The sequence below is a fragment of the Phodopus roborovskii genome, unplaced genomic scaffold, assembly GCF_943737965.1.
Source record: "Phodopus roborovskii unplaced genomic scaffold, PHOROB, whole genome shotgun sequence".
Classification (NCBI taxonomy): domain Eukaryota; kingdom Metazoa; phylum Chordata; class Mammalia; order Rodentia; family Cricetidae; genus Phodopus; species Phodopus roborovskii.
In genome coordinates this window covers 5,574-18,121 of record NW_026125415.1, presented here as the reverse complement: position 1 = coordinate 18,121, position 12,548 = coordinate 5,574, and the positions used below count along the sequence as shown (strand labels likewise).

Here is a 12,548-nt window from a genome sequence, read left to right as displayed (position 1 = left end):
TCTGTTAAGCAGTAGGCAAAGTAAGTATCTGTGGTTTGCCTAACCTCCTAAAATTTTTATGATTGAGAAAGCTGTCCTTGAGTGACCAATGCAAGTAAGAGTTAGCTTGCTCAACAAATAATGTCTACAGTCTAGATAAATCTTCAAAGAACATTTTCCTGAAGCCAAGGATGCTACTTGGTGACAGGGCACTTGCCCAGCATGTACAAGTGCCTTGACTGTGTCTCCAGCAACCCCAATCCTCTACCAAAGGAAAGGGTTTTCCAACTGCAGCATTTTTTACTCTGATATTTTTGTTTCTACTTTACACCAAGATCTTACCATAGAAAGTTATGTCCGCACTTCCAGATATTGCTATTAATCTTAATTGTTACCCTAGAATTTGAAACAATGGATCAGGGGCTCTAATACGTTATTAATCACTTGCTACAGTTTTGTGTTGGCTTTCTTTTATAAATGAAATATAAATGTCATTGGTAGGTATCATGTTAAATGAAACCAATTTCGACTTATTGATTTTAAAAGACTTAAGCATGTGTTGTAACATATATTAGTAAAGATAACAAAGTTCTTTTTTCTCAGGTAATATATCCAAATGATTCACCCGTTGTCAAAAACAGATGTGGCACAGAATGAAGACAAAGGCTGGAAAACACCACATCTTCCTTTATATTTCAAGAAACAATACAGTCCATGGTATTCATGAAGTTGTTTATTCTCGTTATTAAAACTTGGACTCAAGTAATCCGGTTTTTCTGGAAAAAGCACCTTGTTTGTGGGGCCGTTTAATCGTCCTTTTCTACAATCACCTCGCCATGAAGCACCTTTCTTCTTTGACGCAACATATGAAAATAGAGTTGAGGAAACACTTCATTGGAGAAAGAAAACAAAGAAGCGTAAGCTCTTGCTTTAAACTATGCTTGAAACCTGTAAAATGTGAGCAATCAGCATTTTATATAGGACTGCTACACATACAACCTCCCCCAGTGCTTATGGAGCTCGCCCTATGGACAAAAATGAAAGTCACATGCTATGTAACCCATAAACTGCTGGAGGTTTTTCTGTCCTAGAAAATTCACATACCTTGATAAATATATTTTCCATAAGAACCTAGTGATCATGTTCATTTTTAGAAATCAGTAACGCTGAAATATATCAGAACCAAGGAGAGTGGGCCCCACCCTCTGCTTTCCTCTGTTCTGTTAACTATATTCAGCTCCATGCCTGTCTACATGCAGGTGCATGTCCCAACGTGCATCCAACTTTCATCCATACCTACTATGAACAGCTGTCCCATGCTCTCAGGACAGCACACATTAGTGACACAGTTAACCTTTGGTTTAGGGAAGGGACTGGACCTGGGCTGTGATCCCAGATGTAGTGTCTAGAGAAGAGTCTTAACAGGTTCTTGATCAGGCACTCCCCACTGTTGAACTGAAGGGCTTCTGTCATGCACACACATAAACATATGCATGGATAATACCAGCTGGGCATATGATTATCTGCGTACCAAATTTGGAGGAAGTTTTGAGCCAATATTAACCAAGACTTGTTGTTGTTTTTTTCAAGACATTATTTCACTGTGTAGCCCTGGCATTCCTTGAACTCACTCTGTACACCAGGCTGGTCTCAAATTCACAGAGCTTCTACCTCCTGAGTGCTGCGATTAAAGGCACAAGCCACCACACCCAGCTGAATCAAGACTGTCAATCACAGCATAAAGGCTGATGGCTGAACAAATATATGATAGCTATAGACTCCAAATACAAAAGGTAAAGATCTCCCAGAATGACAAGGAAATCGATCACAAAAAAATTTCAATATTTTCTCCAAGCAAACTTGGGGAAAAAATATTTTCAAAAAAAAAAATCTAATTTAGGTTAAATACTACAGAATTTGCAATGGTTTTAATTTTTTTTTATTTATGAACTTCCCACCTTAGTATATCTAGATGTCTAAACATTCAGGTCATATACACTTAAAGTAAACTGAACAATTACAATGAACTCTCCTATAAAATCCTGAGTAGTTTGAGAGAAGGCATTGCGTCTTGGGTTTTTAAAACTGTTCACTGAAATTCTCCCACCTGGAATGCCCTCAGTGAGTGAGAAACACACATTCTCAGTACTAAAATAAACACTCAAATATTACTTTTAATTATCAAAGCAAAATAAGTTGATTGCTCTAGGAATATCAGTAAGGATGTGGAAATACAGGTCTGTGATGGACCAATCTTGGACAAGAGGGACCTCAGTGAGCATAGGTACAATGAGCTAGGAAGTTGCTACTGGCAGAGGTCAGACTTACATCTCCCAGGACACCTAAAAAGCAGGCATTCAGAAGTTATAGGTTGGAGCTTTAAATCACCTTCTCTTAAGGTCTTGGTTTCTGTGGAACAGCTTCAGGGATCACAAGAGAGGTCACCACAAGAGAGGTCACCCCTGTGACCACAAACAGCTTACAGGACCACTGACTGTTTCTGGCAGGGGTGAGGCAAACAGTGTCTGTCCATATTGTTTAGCTCACCAGCACTGGCCAGACGGTAAATCAGGCAGATGAAAAAGACAAGGAGAAGGCATCCTCTGAACAATCTTAGTCTATTTTGGCTTCAGAAACCTCCAAAGTTGGAGCTCTCACAGACTGCCCAAATTATATACACAACCCCATGAAATAAGAGGCCTTGTATAGCCTGTCCATAAAGAGTTTACTTCCCACTGGTATCCACCTCTAATTTTATAGAGATAAATGAATCTTGTTGACTTAAAGTACCTAAAAGAAGAGAATGAGGTCTCATCAACTCATTGAAGCTGTTGGAAATGGTGAGAAATTAGTGGAGAGGCTGAATTATTCAAAATATTTTAAGTAGCTTTATTCCTGTCAAGTACACGGAACAACACAAACAAGACCAAAAAAAAGTACTTGTAATAAATCTCAGGTACGCCAAATGAACAGAAATGATCTCAAGTTTTCTTGATAGAATGCTTATGATTCATACACAGAAATGTAAATGCTTGTCAACGGTTCTATTGATGCATGCTTTTGGGATGATTTAGTTTTTCTGTTAACTATACCAGGCATATTTAAATGCTTCTGAGAAAGCAATCATTTGAATATTAATTTAGTTACCTTTTCATAAAATCAGTTAAAAAAAAAAAAAGAAAAGAAAGAAAAAGAAAAATGTATGGCTCACTCCCCTTCAGTTATTCTAAAGACAGACAGGTTAATGCATTTTGAGCAATTATTCCCCTTCACCCTTGTTTTTTTTTTTTTTTTTTTTAATTAGTTTAGCATGGTATTCCAAACACTTGCATATCATACATTCAATCAAAATGCTAATGAGCCTATACTTACATGGTATATATGAGGCCATGGTTATGAGAAGAAAATAGTAGTAGTCAAAAGAGACATTATATTTGTTAGGAAGCCTTACTGAAAACATTCCTGACTTCTTCACGTAAGGCAAGGCAGCATATATTGTGAGAAGTTCCCCAGCAACTCCAACAGGATATAAGATGATAAAAAATTATATCTGGAAAAAGAAAAGACAGATGATAGTTTTTCTAGGTCAGGTCTTATATTTTATAGTACATCTCTTCTATTACTATTGTATTTAAACTTAGAAAGCTCTCTGTATGCATTTATAATATCACACACAGGTTGTATTTTCAATCACCCTTTTTCTAACAGTAATTCCTATTCTAAATGGAATAAAATAAGAAGTCAGTTTACTCTATATAGTTTTTAAATATTTTTATAATTTATTTTAAAGTATATATGCATATTTTGTTTGCCTGTTTTGAGATGTGGGAGTGTTATATTGTCCAGGTTAGTCTTGAACTCCCCTGGCCTCAAGTGATCCTCCTGCTTCAACCTCCAAGTATTTGACATCACAGATGGGGCCACCATGCCTAACAACACAGCTCTTTTTGTTTCGTTTAAATATTAAAATAACCGCTTCTTTGAGGTATACAGTTGTAACTGCTCCTTTTTTCCCTATAGCTGGTCATTTACTGATGAATGCTGACCTAAAAAGGACCAATTAAGACCTAGTTTGATATTTTATGCTTCAAGAGACTAAAGCTGTTTTAGGTTATTTGAAAAACTGTGATTAGTGATTAAACACATTACTGAAGGAAACTGACAGCAGACAGCATGACTTCAATCATCAGCTACTAGTAATTAGTACACTGTGTATAGCCACCTTCACAAGCAAATTTTTATAGGAAAAGCATTTGCATTTTTATCTAATCCCCCAGTTGCTATGAAAACACATCTATAAAGAAGAGTCATATAACTCAGCTGGTCCAGTGCTTGCCAAGCATTCAATGGAGCTCTGAATTTGATCCCCAGCATTGCATAAACCAGACATGATAAAGCACACCTGTAATGCCAGTACTCTGGAGATAGAGACAGGAGGAGCAGAGGTTCAGAGTTATCTTTCCCTACACATGGAGTTCAAGGCCAGCCTGAGATGCACAGCACTCTGGGGGGGGGGGGGGGGGGGGAGGGTACCAGAGGGGTGTGTGGGGAGTGTTTAGAGACAGACAGAGAAAGAGGAGATAAAGATGATAGATACACAGATGATAGATAGATCACCTGATTCCCATGCACCATAAACACAGGATGAGAGATGGGTAGAACTACAGAGTAAAGAAGGGAAAAGAGCCCTTTGCTGTTCCTATTTATTCTGCCCTTGCTGGTTTATGCTCCGGTGGTCTTCCAGTCTTGTGTAATTTGTTTATTATATAATTTAATAGTTTCCCACTTTACCTTATAAGATCCTATAACCAAACATTTATAATCCCTTTTCAAACAAAATAACTAATCTAATTTGTTTTCTTAACCTCATGAAGCTTTCTAGAGAATTTTTTAATAGTATTTTTTTTCCTTTTTGTTTTATTTGAAACAGGGTTTGGAGCCTGGCCTGGAACTCACTCTGTACACCAGACTGGACTCAAACTCACAGAGATCTGCCTGCCTCTGCCTTCCTCCTGAGTGCTGGGATTAAAGATGTGCACCACCACAGCACAGCAATAGTATTTTTTTTTTTTTTAAAGTATCTTCACTCCCAGGCTGGTAACATGGTTCAGTGAGTAAAGTTACTTGCTACAAGGCCTGATGTGATGACCTGAGTTCAATTCCCAGGATCCACACAGTGGAAGGAGAAAGCTAACTCATTGCAAGTTGTCCTTTGACCTTCACAGGAGCATCTGGAATGTATAAGCACCCAAACACACACATACACATGCACACACAAACACATACACTCACACACAAACTCGCTCTCTCTCTTTCTCTCTCTCTCTCTCTCTCACACACACACACACACACACACACACACACACACACAAACCAATGGACAAAATGTAATTCTTTTTTGTTTGTTTGCTTTATTTATTTATTTGCTTTTTAAGACAGGGTTTCTCTTTGTAGACCAGGTTGATCTGGAACTTGCTCTGTAGACCAGGATAGCCTCAAATTCAGAGATCTGCCTGCATGTACCTCCTAAGTGCTGGGATTAAAGGTATTCATCACTACCACCTGATGTCACTGTTAAATTAAATAAATAAAATAAAATAAATAGTTGAAGCCCTTAAGGTCAGTGAAAATTCATGAGGTGGGAATAAATTGTGTAATTTATTTTACCTTACTTGCACTAACTATGGGAATCCTTGTTACCCCAAAGATTCCCAATTGTTACCTAAAATTTCTTAGAGGAAATGTACTTCTGAAATTAAACTGGAAAAAAGTATGAAATCATAACCCAACATAAAATTATCCAGGAAAACTTTCAACTCATAAATAGAATCAAAATAGTCAATAGTGATAGTAGGTCAAATTATAAATAGGAAGCCATTTCTAAAGTGAAGTTTTACTTGAGAATAATGGTTTCCACATTTGAACTAAAATATGAATATTATTTTAGGTTGTTTAATGAATATTACATAGTTGTAATTTTCAAGAGTGTTTGGATGTGAAATGTGATTACTGATGATTTTGGCTGGGTGTGTGGTGGCACACAACTTTAATCCCAGCAATTCAGGAGGCAAAGGCAGGCAAATCACTGTAAATTCAAGGCTAGCTTGGTCTGCATAGTAAATTCTAAGCCAGCCAGGATGACACAGTGACACTCTGTCTAAAAATATCATTGATGATTATAATTAAATGATACATATAGAAAGACGCATATTTCAATATTGAAAGATTTTATGTAAAACCTTTTGTTGTTATTGTTCAATACGGTCTCATATAATGAAAGCTTGGTTTGAACTCACTAAGTAATAAAGGCTGGCCCTGAACTCCTAATCCTCCTGCTCAACCCCTGGAACAGCTGGGACTATGAGTATACACTACCATACCCAGATATTAAACCCTTAACACTAATGAAATGATAGAAGATTACAACACAGTAAGTTGAAACATGAAATAGCAAAGTTCTGTACTTTTCTAGAAATTTGTAGCATGCAAATACACTCCAAACAAGAGACTCGGACACTTAAAGGGGCTAATAGGTCAGACCTATGCAAATTTTGTAAACACAGTTCATGAAGAGAAATGATGTCTGAGTTAGTATATTTAAAAGAACCAGAGGTTCCAAAGATTATCATGGAAAACGGGTATAGACATGCATTCTAAGGTTAGGGCCAACAGCATGCAAAGTTTTCAAACCTCTTCAACTGCCTAATCCTTAAATGTGAATATATTTTCATATAGAACAAGAATAAAATGAACCTAACACAAAACAGTGCATCCTTCTCAAGGGAAACAATGAATACAGATAGGATTTTAGAGCATTTTATTGTCCGTAAAACCATAAGTCACAAATGTCTAAAAAGGAGCCAGAAGAGTATTTTAAAAGTCTGAGTCTCAAAAATACAATCAAGAGTGACACCCTGTGTAATGGGGTTATGAACAATTTTTAAAAGTTTCATTTCCTTTTTTTTGTATTTATTCATATATTCTAGTAATGTACTATAGAAGTGATTGATCCCTGAATGTTATCATTAAACATGGACAATACATGAGTTTTATTTATGTTTTGTATGCACTGGTGTTTTACCCGCATGTATGTCTGTGTAAGGGTGTGAGATCTTGGAGTTAGACACAGTTGTGAACTGCCACATGGGAGCTGGGCATTGAACCTGGGTCCTCCGGAAGAGCAGTCAATGCTCTTAACCACTGGGGCACCTCTTCAGCACCCATAGTGAGTAATAAAAAAGTGATTATCTAAGAATATGTTAGGCTTCTACTATATGGGGATCTAGAGCAAGTAGGAGAGCAGCTAGCTATTAAATATGCATTAACACACATCAGAGATTGTTTTGTTTTTAAGGCTTGGGACTAATTTAACCAGGATGCTTTGAACCCACAGAAACCCACCTGCCTCCACTTCCCAAGTGTTAGGATGAAAGGCATGTGCCACCACCTGGGCTTAAATATCAGCTTTTAAAAACAAAAATAAGAGGTATGATGTTGTCTCTAATATCTTGTGGCATTATTTATAGTATCAGAAAGTTGGGAAGGATCTGAAACCTATCAATAGAGATGTCCACTGTTTTGTTCAGTCAGCATGGAACATTGTGTGGCAGTATCCTCAGAGTTGAAGTACTAGACTGACACTCACTCATGCTGGTTTGAAAATGTACAAACAAGGGGCTGCCTCAGCAGTTAAGAGTGCCTGCTGCTCTTGAAGAGGGCCAGAGTTTGGCTCCCAGTACCACATCAGTGAGCTCAACAAACACCTGTAATTACAGGGGAATCTGATGCCTCTGACCTCTTGGGCACCTGCACTCACACACAAATACACATGTATGTAATAATTAAAAATAATAAAAATAAATCTCCACATAATAATACTTGAGAGAAATCAGTTAGCTAGACTTTAATATAATTCCCAAAATGGATATGACACTTCCCAAAACAACAAAATCAATGACCAACTAAGATTACTTAAGGATAAGATATGTTGGGAGGTATTTTTACACAAACCTATTTTGGTATTATTATTTGCCTATGGCCATTAACACTGAGCTTTTAGAATATAGGCTAGAACATGGCTACTAACTCAAATGGCAACATTCTGGCATCATGGAGCTGTGACACAAACCGAATTGTCCAGTGTTAGCTCAGCACACAAAGTTAGCATGCATGGGGCAGTGAGGTACTAAAAGGCAAGACATTGCCACCTGGCCCATTTAATGAGGGCGGCAAGTGGTCGAGAAGACTGAATGTGTAGAAGGAATAGCGAGTGATCTCAGTCACAGTCCAGGAGACCAGAAAAAGCACCAACGCTCTCTTCGCTCTGGATCTGTAGGTTAGAGAAAGCCACAGTAATGTTGAACCTTTGGGCTTTTTGTTCAGTGAGATAAGTATTTCCCTTTCTATGATTTGTTGCTTTTTATTATAATGGTGGATACAAAGTAGTCACCATTGTGAATTGGTTATAAATATGAACCTAACTGTGTCCGTACAGTTGGAATGGCTGACTACTTACTGATATTCCCCCTCATTCCTCAGCACAGCCAGCAAGTGTAACTTCCCAGGACAACACTGTTGCCTTGAAAGCTGAATGGGGAACAATTGACCCTTCCAACTTCCTATTAGTCATTAACTCTACAACCTCTACTGTAATACTATGGTGGTTTGAACAAGAATGGCCCCCATAGGCTCATATATTTAAAGCTTGGACTCCAGCTAGTGGAGATGTTTGGGGAAGAAGTACAAGGTACGTCCCTTGTTGGAGTAGGTGTGGCCTTGTTGGAAGAGGTGTGTCATTGGGGAGGGGGTGGGCTTTGGAGTTTCAAAAGCCCATGCCAGGCCCTGCCTCTGTCTCTCTCCATCTCTCTCTTTCTCTCTGCACCAGGTCTGTGCTGCTTCCCGCCCTGATGATAATGGACCCAACCCTAGAAACCAAGTTAAATGCTTTCTTTTATAAGAGTTGCCTTAGTCATGGGGTCTCTGGATAGCAACAGAACAGTGACTAAGACAGATATCAACTCTCTAATCTGGTCGTTCACCTTTGTCTCTCAATTCAGGCCTCATAATGTCTCAGCTGGACCATTAAAACCATTTTCCAAGTGGTTTTTTCCTGTCTTTATTCTCCTCTCAAATGAAAGTTTTCTTAAAAATAAAATAAATAAGCATATAATAACAATAATAATAAAATCAGATAGGCCATATAATTTGAAATTTAACATTATCTCTCATTGCTTAACAGGTTAAAAAGGCAAATGCCGACATCTGAACACTACATAAAGATCCTTACAACCTGAGCTCTGCAGTTTCTCAGCCTCTCAGTTTCTGGCTATGCTGATGCTATACTCATCCAGACAGTGCCTCGGAACTTCTGTGTTTAACACACGCTGATCCCTCTAATTAGAATTATAATTTCCCTATACAAACCCCTTTCTCATCTCTCTTTGGGAGGCAACTAGAAGATCACAGTTCCTACAAACTTCCTGTTAAGGGTTCAATTTAAATGTCCCCAACGAGTTCATGTGGTTGAACATGCCTGGTGGTGACACTCCTTGGGGAGGCCACGGAACATAGCTGGTGGGACATAGCTGGAGGACACAGGTGTCTTTGGCTAGACCTCTTAAGGTGACACCTGACCCCCGGTCCCTTATTCTTTTTGCCTCCTGGCTACTATGAGCTGAATGACCCCATATCATGTTCCCACCACCAGGATGCTCTCTGTCATCGTGGTTCATAATCAATGAAACCAATGACTATGTGCTGGAACCTCTGACCCAAAGTGAATCTCTTCACTGTTAAGTTGTTCGTGACAAACATAGTTTCACAGCAATTCAGTCTAAACTTCTTCCATGCCTGCTCAGCACAAGCTTACCTTCCCATTCTGATACTACTCTTTGGATTAACGCTCATTAGTCTCAACTGAAATTTTTCTCACTCTTACACATCTGTTAGTGCTCAGCTTATATATACCTTGTCTCCTATGGAAGGCTTCAACCACTTCCTAGAAGAGACTAAATTCTAGACAGACAATGTAATGCACACTGTGCTCTTGTTTCAAACACTTACAACAAATGCAGTTAAGTCAGCATTTGCCTTTCTCCATCACAGGCTTCAGGAGAGTAAGAACCACGCTGACAGCCATGTCCCCAACAGTGTCAGGCACAGAGGGGCTACATAGCTACTACCTCCTGTATGGCCAATGTGTCCCAACATCCAAATATAGTGACAGTTGTAGTTGCCTTATTCATTTCTGGAAACCAGAAATTAGTACTTCAAAATGTATAGAGTATGTTCAATAAATGTTGAAGTAACTGGGGAGTTGCTGATAAACGCCAATGGGAAGCTATTGTTGGATAAAATCAAATAGTAAAACAAGGGATAGAGCCTCAAGGGAATGAAAGACCCAGAGGTTTTTTCCCCTTAGGAAGTCCCCATTTCTAACTTCTCTTAATAATCCCCCCATAGGTAGGGTTGGCTACCAGCTCTTTCTTCTCCCTCCTTCTTCACATTCCCTGTAGTTCTGCCTCAATTATTATATTCATTTGCTGCCTGGAATTGTCTTTCTGCTGTTCTGTCTGTGGTAGTCCTGCTTTTAAACTAGTTAGCAACTAGTGAACACTGGCTGCACTCAGTACTGTCTGTACTACAGTCCTGGTTAAGGGACAGGTGGTTCATGTCACTTGAATGAAAGGTCCCAGTTAAGAGGGCCAAAGTACAGAGTAGTGAGAGGGCACAAAGTCAGTGATGTGTCCCCACACAGACAGGAGGCCAGTGGAGGCTCAGAGGAAATGGAGAGGAGGTTAGGTGTCAGTCCCAAAGCACAGAAGAGACCAGGAAAGGGAATCTGCAGGGATGGAAAGGGGGGTTGGAGAGATCTGTCCTCTAAGTGGACAGGAGACACGGAGGCTGTCAAGAAGGCCAGAGGGGTTGAGCTGAGAAATGTTTCTGACATGGGTTTAAAAGGCCCAACATCCCTCCAAGAGACTTGCATGGTGTTTGTTTTGTCTACATGGTTGAAAGCACTAATTAGATTCAGTAATTAGGTCTGTCTGCTGTCATGTCTCCATAAATAATGTGTCCTTTTTTTTCTCTAAGTTCTTCAACTTTAACTTTCAAATTTTATTTTAATTGGCAAATTAAAACTGCACATATTTACGGACATAACAAGCTGTTCCGAAATATATGCATTGCAGAATGGCTAAATGAAGCTAATTAACTTGCACTTTACCTTGGCATATTTCTTATTTATTTGGGTAAACACTTAAAATCTACTGTCAACAATTCTCAAGCAGACATTGTCAATGTCTGTAGTAATCAGATAACAACTCACTCAAACTTCCTCTTCCTGTCTGAGATCTGTATCCCGGATTTAAAATTTTTAACTTTTAATTCAGGTTTTTTACATTTGTTCAGGTGTGTGGAACTACATTTACTTTTGCCTGTTCCTATGACACCTTATGCTAAACAAGGAGAAGCAAATGAGTCATTTACACTGATGACTTCAAAGATTAAAAAATAATAATAATAATGACTCTGTTACAAAGAAACGCCATAGAAAAGAAAAAAATTTCGGTTGGATGGAAATGAGTGTTCACCTTAACAACCCAAAATGCAAGAGGAAGAGATGTTAAAAACTAAAGGTGACAGGACTGCCTGTCTATGTCAGTGGAGGTCGATATTTAAAGCCCACCTCCCTTACCCAGTCATTCTGCCCCCCAAAACATGGCAGTATTACTAGTTTAGGTTTCTAAGAACTAAAAGCTCCCCTGTGGCTCAGGTAGAAAACATAGTTTGCATCACTTACGGGTTTTATACTGTGGAGTAAGAGCCATACCATGAAAATTCTTGAACTCACTTGGACTCTGTCACAAGCACAGAAGGGGCACAATCCTGGAAGAGAAATCAAGTTAATGATTGCCTCAAAGCAGTTTATAACAGTAGTATAAAATTAAAGCAAAAACTCACCAATCAGACAAGTGGACAACTGTAGGGAAATTGAGAAATCACAAGTCAATAATATGATCATTAAATACCATCAGCAGTGGTAGCAAACAAGCCCACAGGTGTTACATAATTAGCAAATTAGGATATGCACTGTCTAACTTAATTTTTGCAAATAAACACCATTGTAGACTAACAACATATTGGAAAACTTACCTCAAGTAAAGCAAAAGTTTGGAAAAATTTATGTTTTCTGAATGCTTTTATATAAACCTCTGTGTGTTCTTTTTCCATATAAAAACGTACTATAGCAATAGTAGAACCAACCACCTAGAGAAAATAAAAGTATTTTACAAGTTCTATTAAAACCAACATTACTGATAAATATGCATGCAATTGTGGCAGCATTGTTTACTATTAGCAATAGCTAAAAGGTGGATGCAACCAGGCATCAATCAGTGACTGAACAGATACTTTAGTATGGCTAATCAATACTTTGCTTAAGCAGCACTAAGTCAATCTACAATGATATCTAAATTCCAGCCCACCTTTTTCATTCATTTTGCTTTCTGAAATATTCCAATATTAATATTTTAGATTCTGGTCCATGAGATAATTTTCTTTAGGGGCCA

The 12,548-nt window shown here is 38.4% G+C and overlaps 1 pseudogene; it reads right to left on the bottom strand.

The window, feature by feature from the left end:
• Positions 1-694: 694 nt before the first annotated feature.
• On the bottom strand, positions 695-12,246 carry LOC127215291 (very-long-chain (3R)-3-hydroxyacyl-CoA dehydratase 1-like; annotated as a pseudogene).
• Between the last annotated feature and the right edge of the window lie 302 nt (positions 12,247-12,548).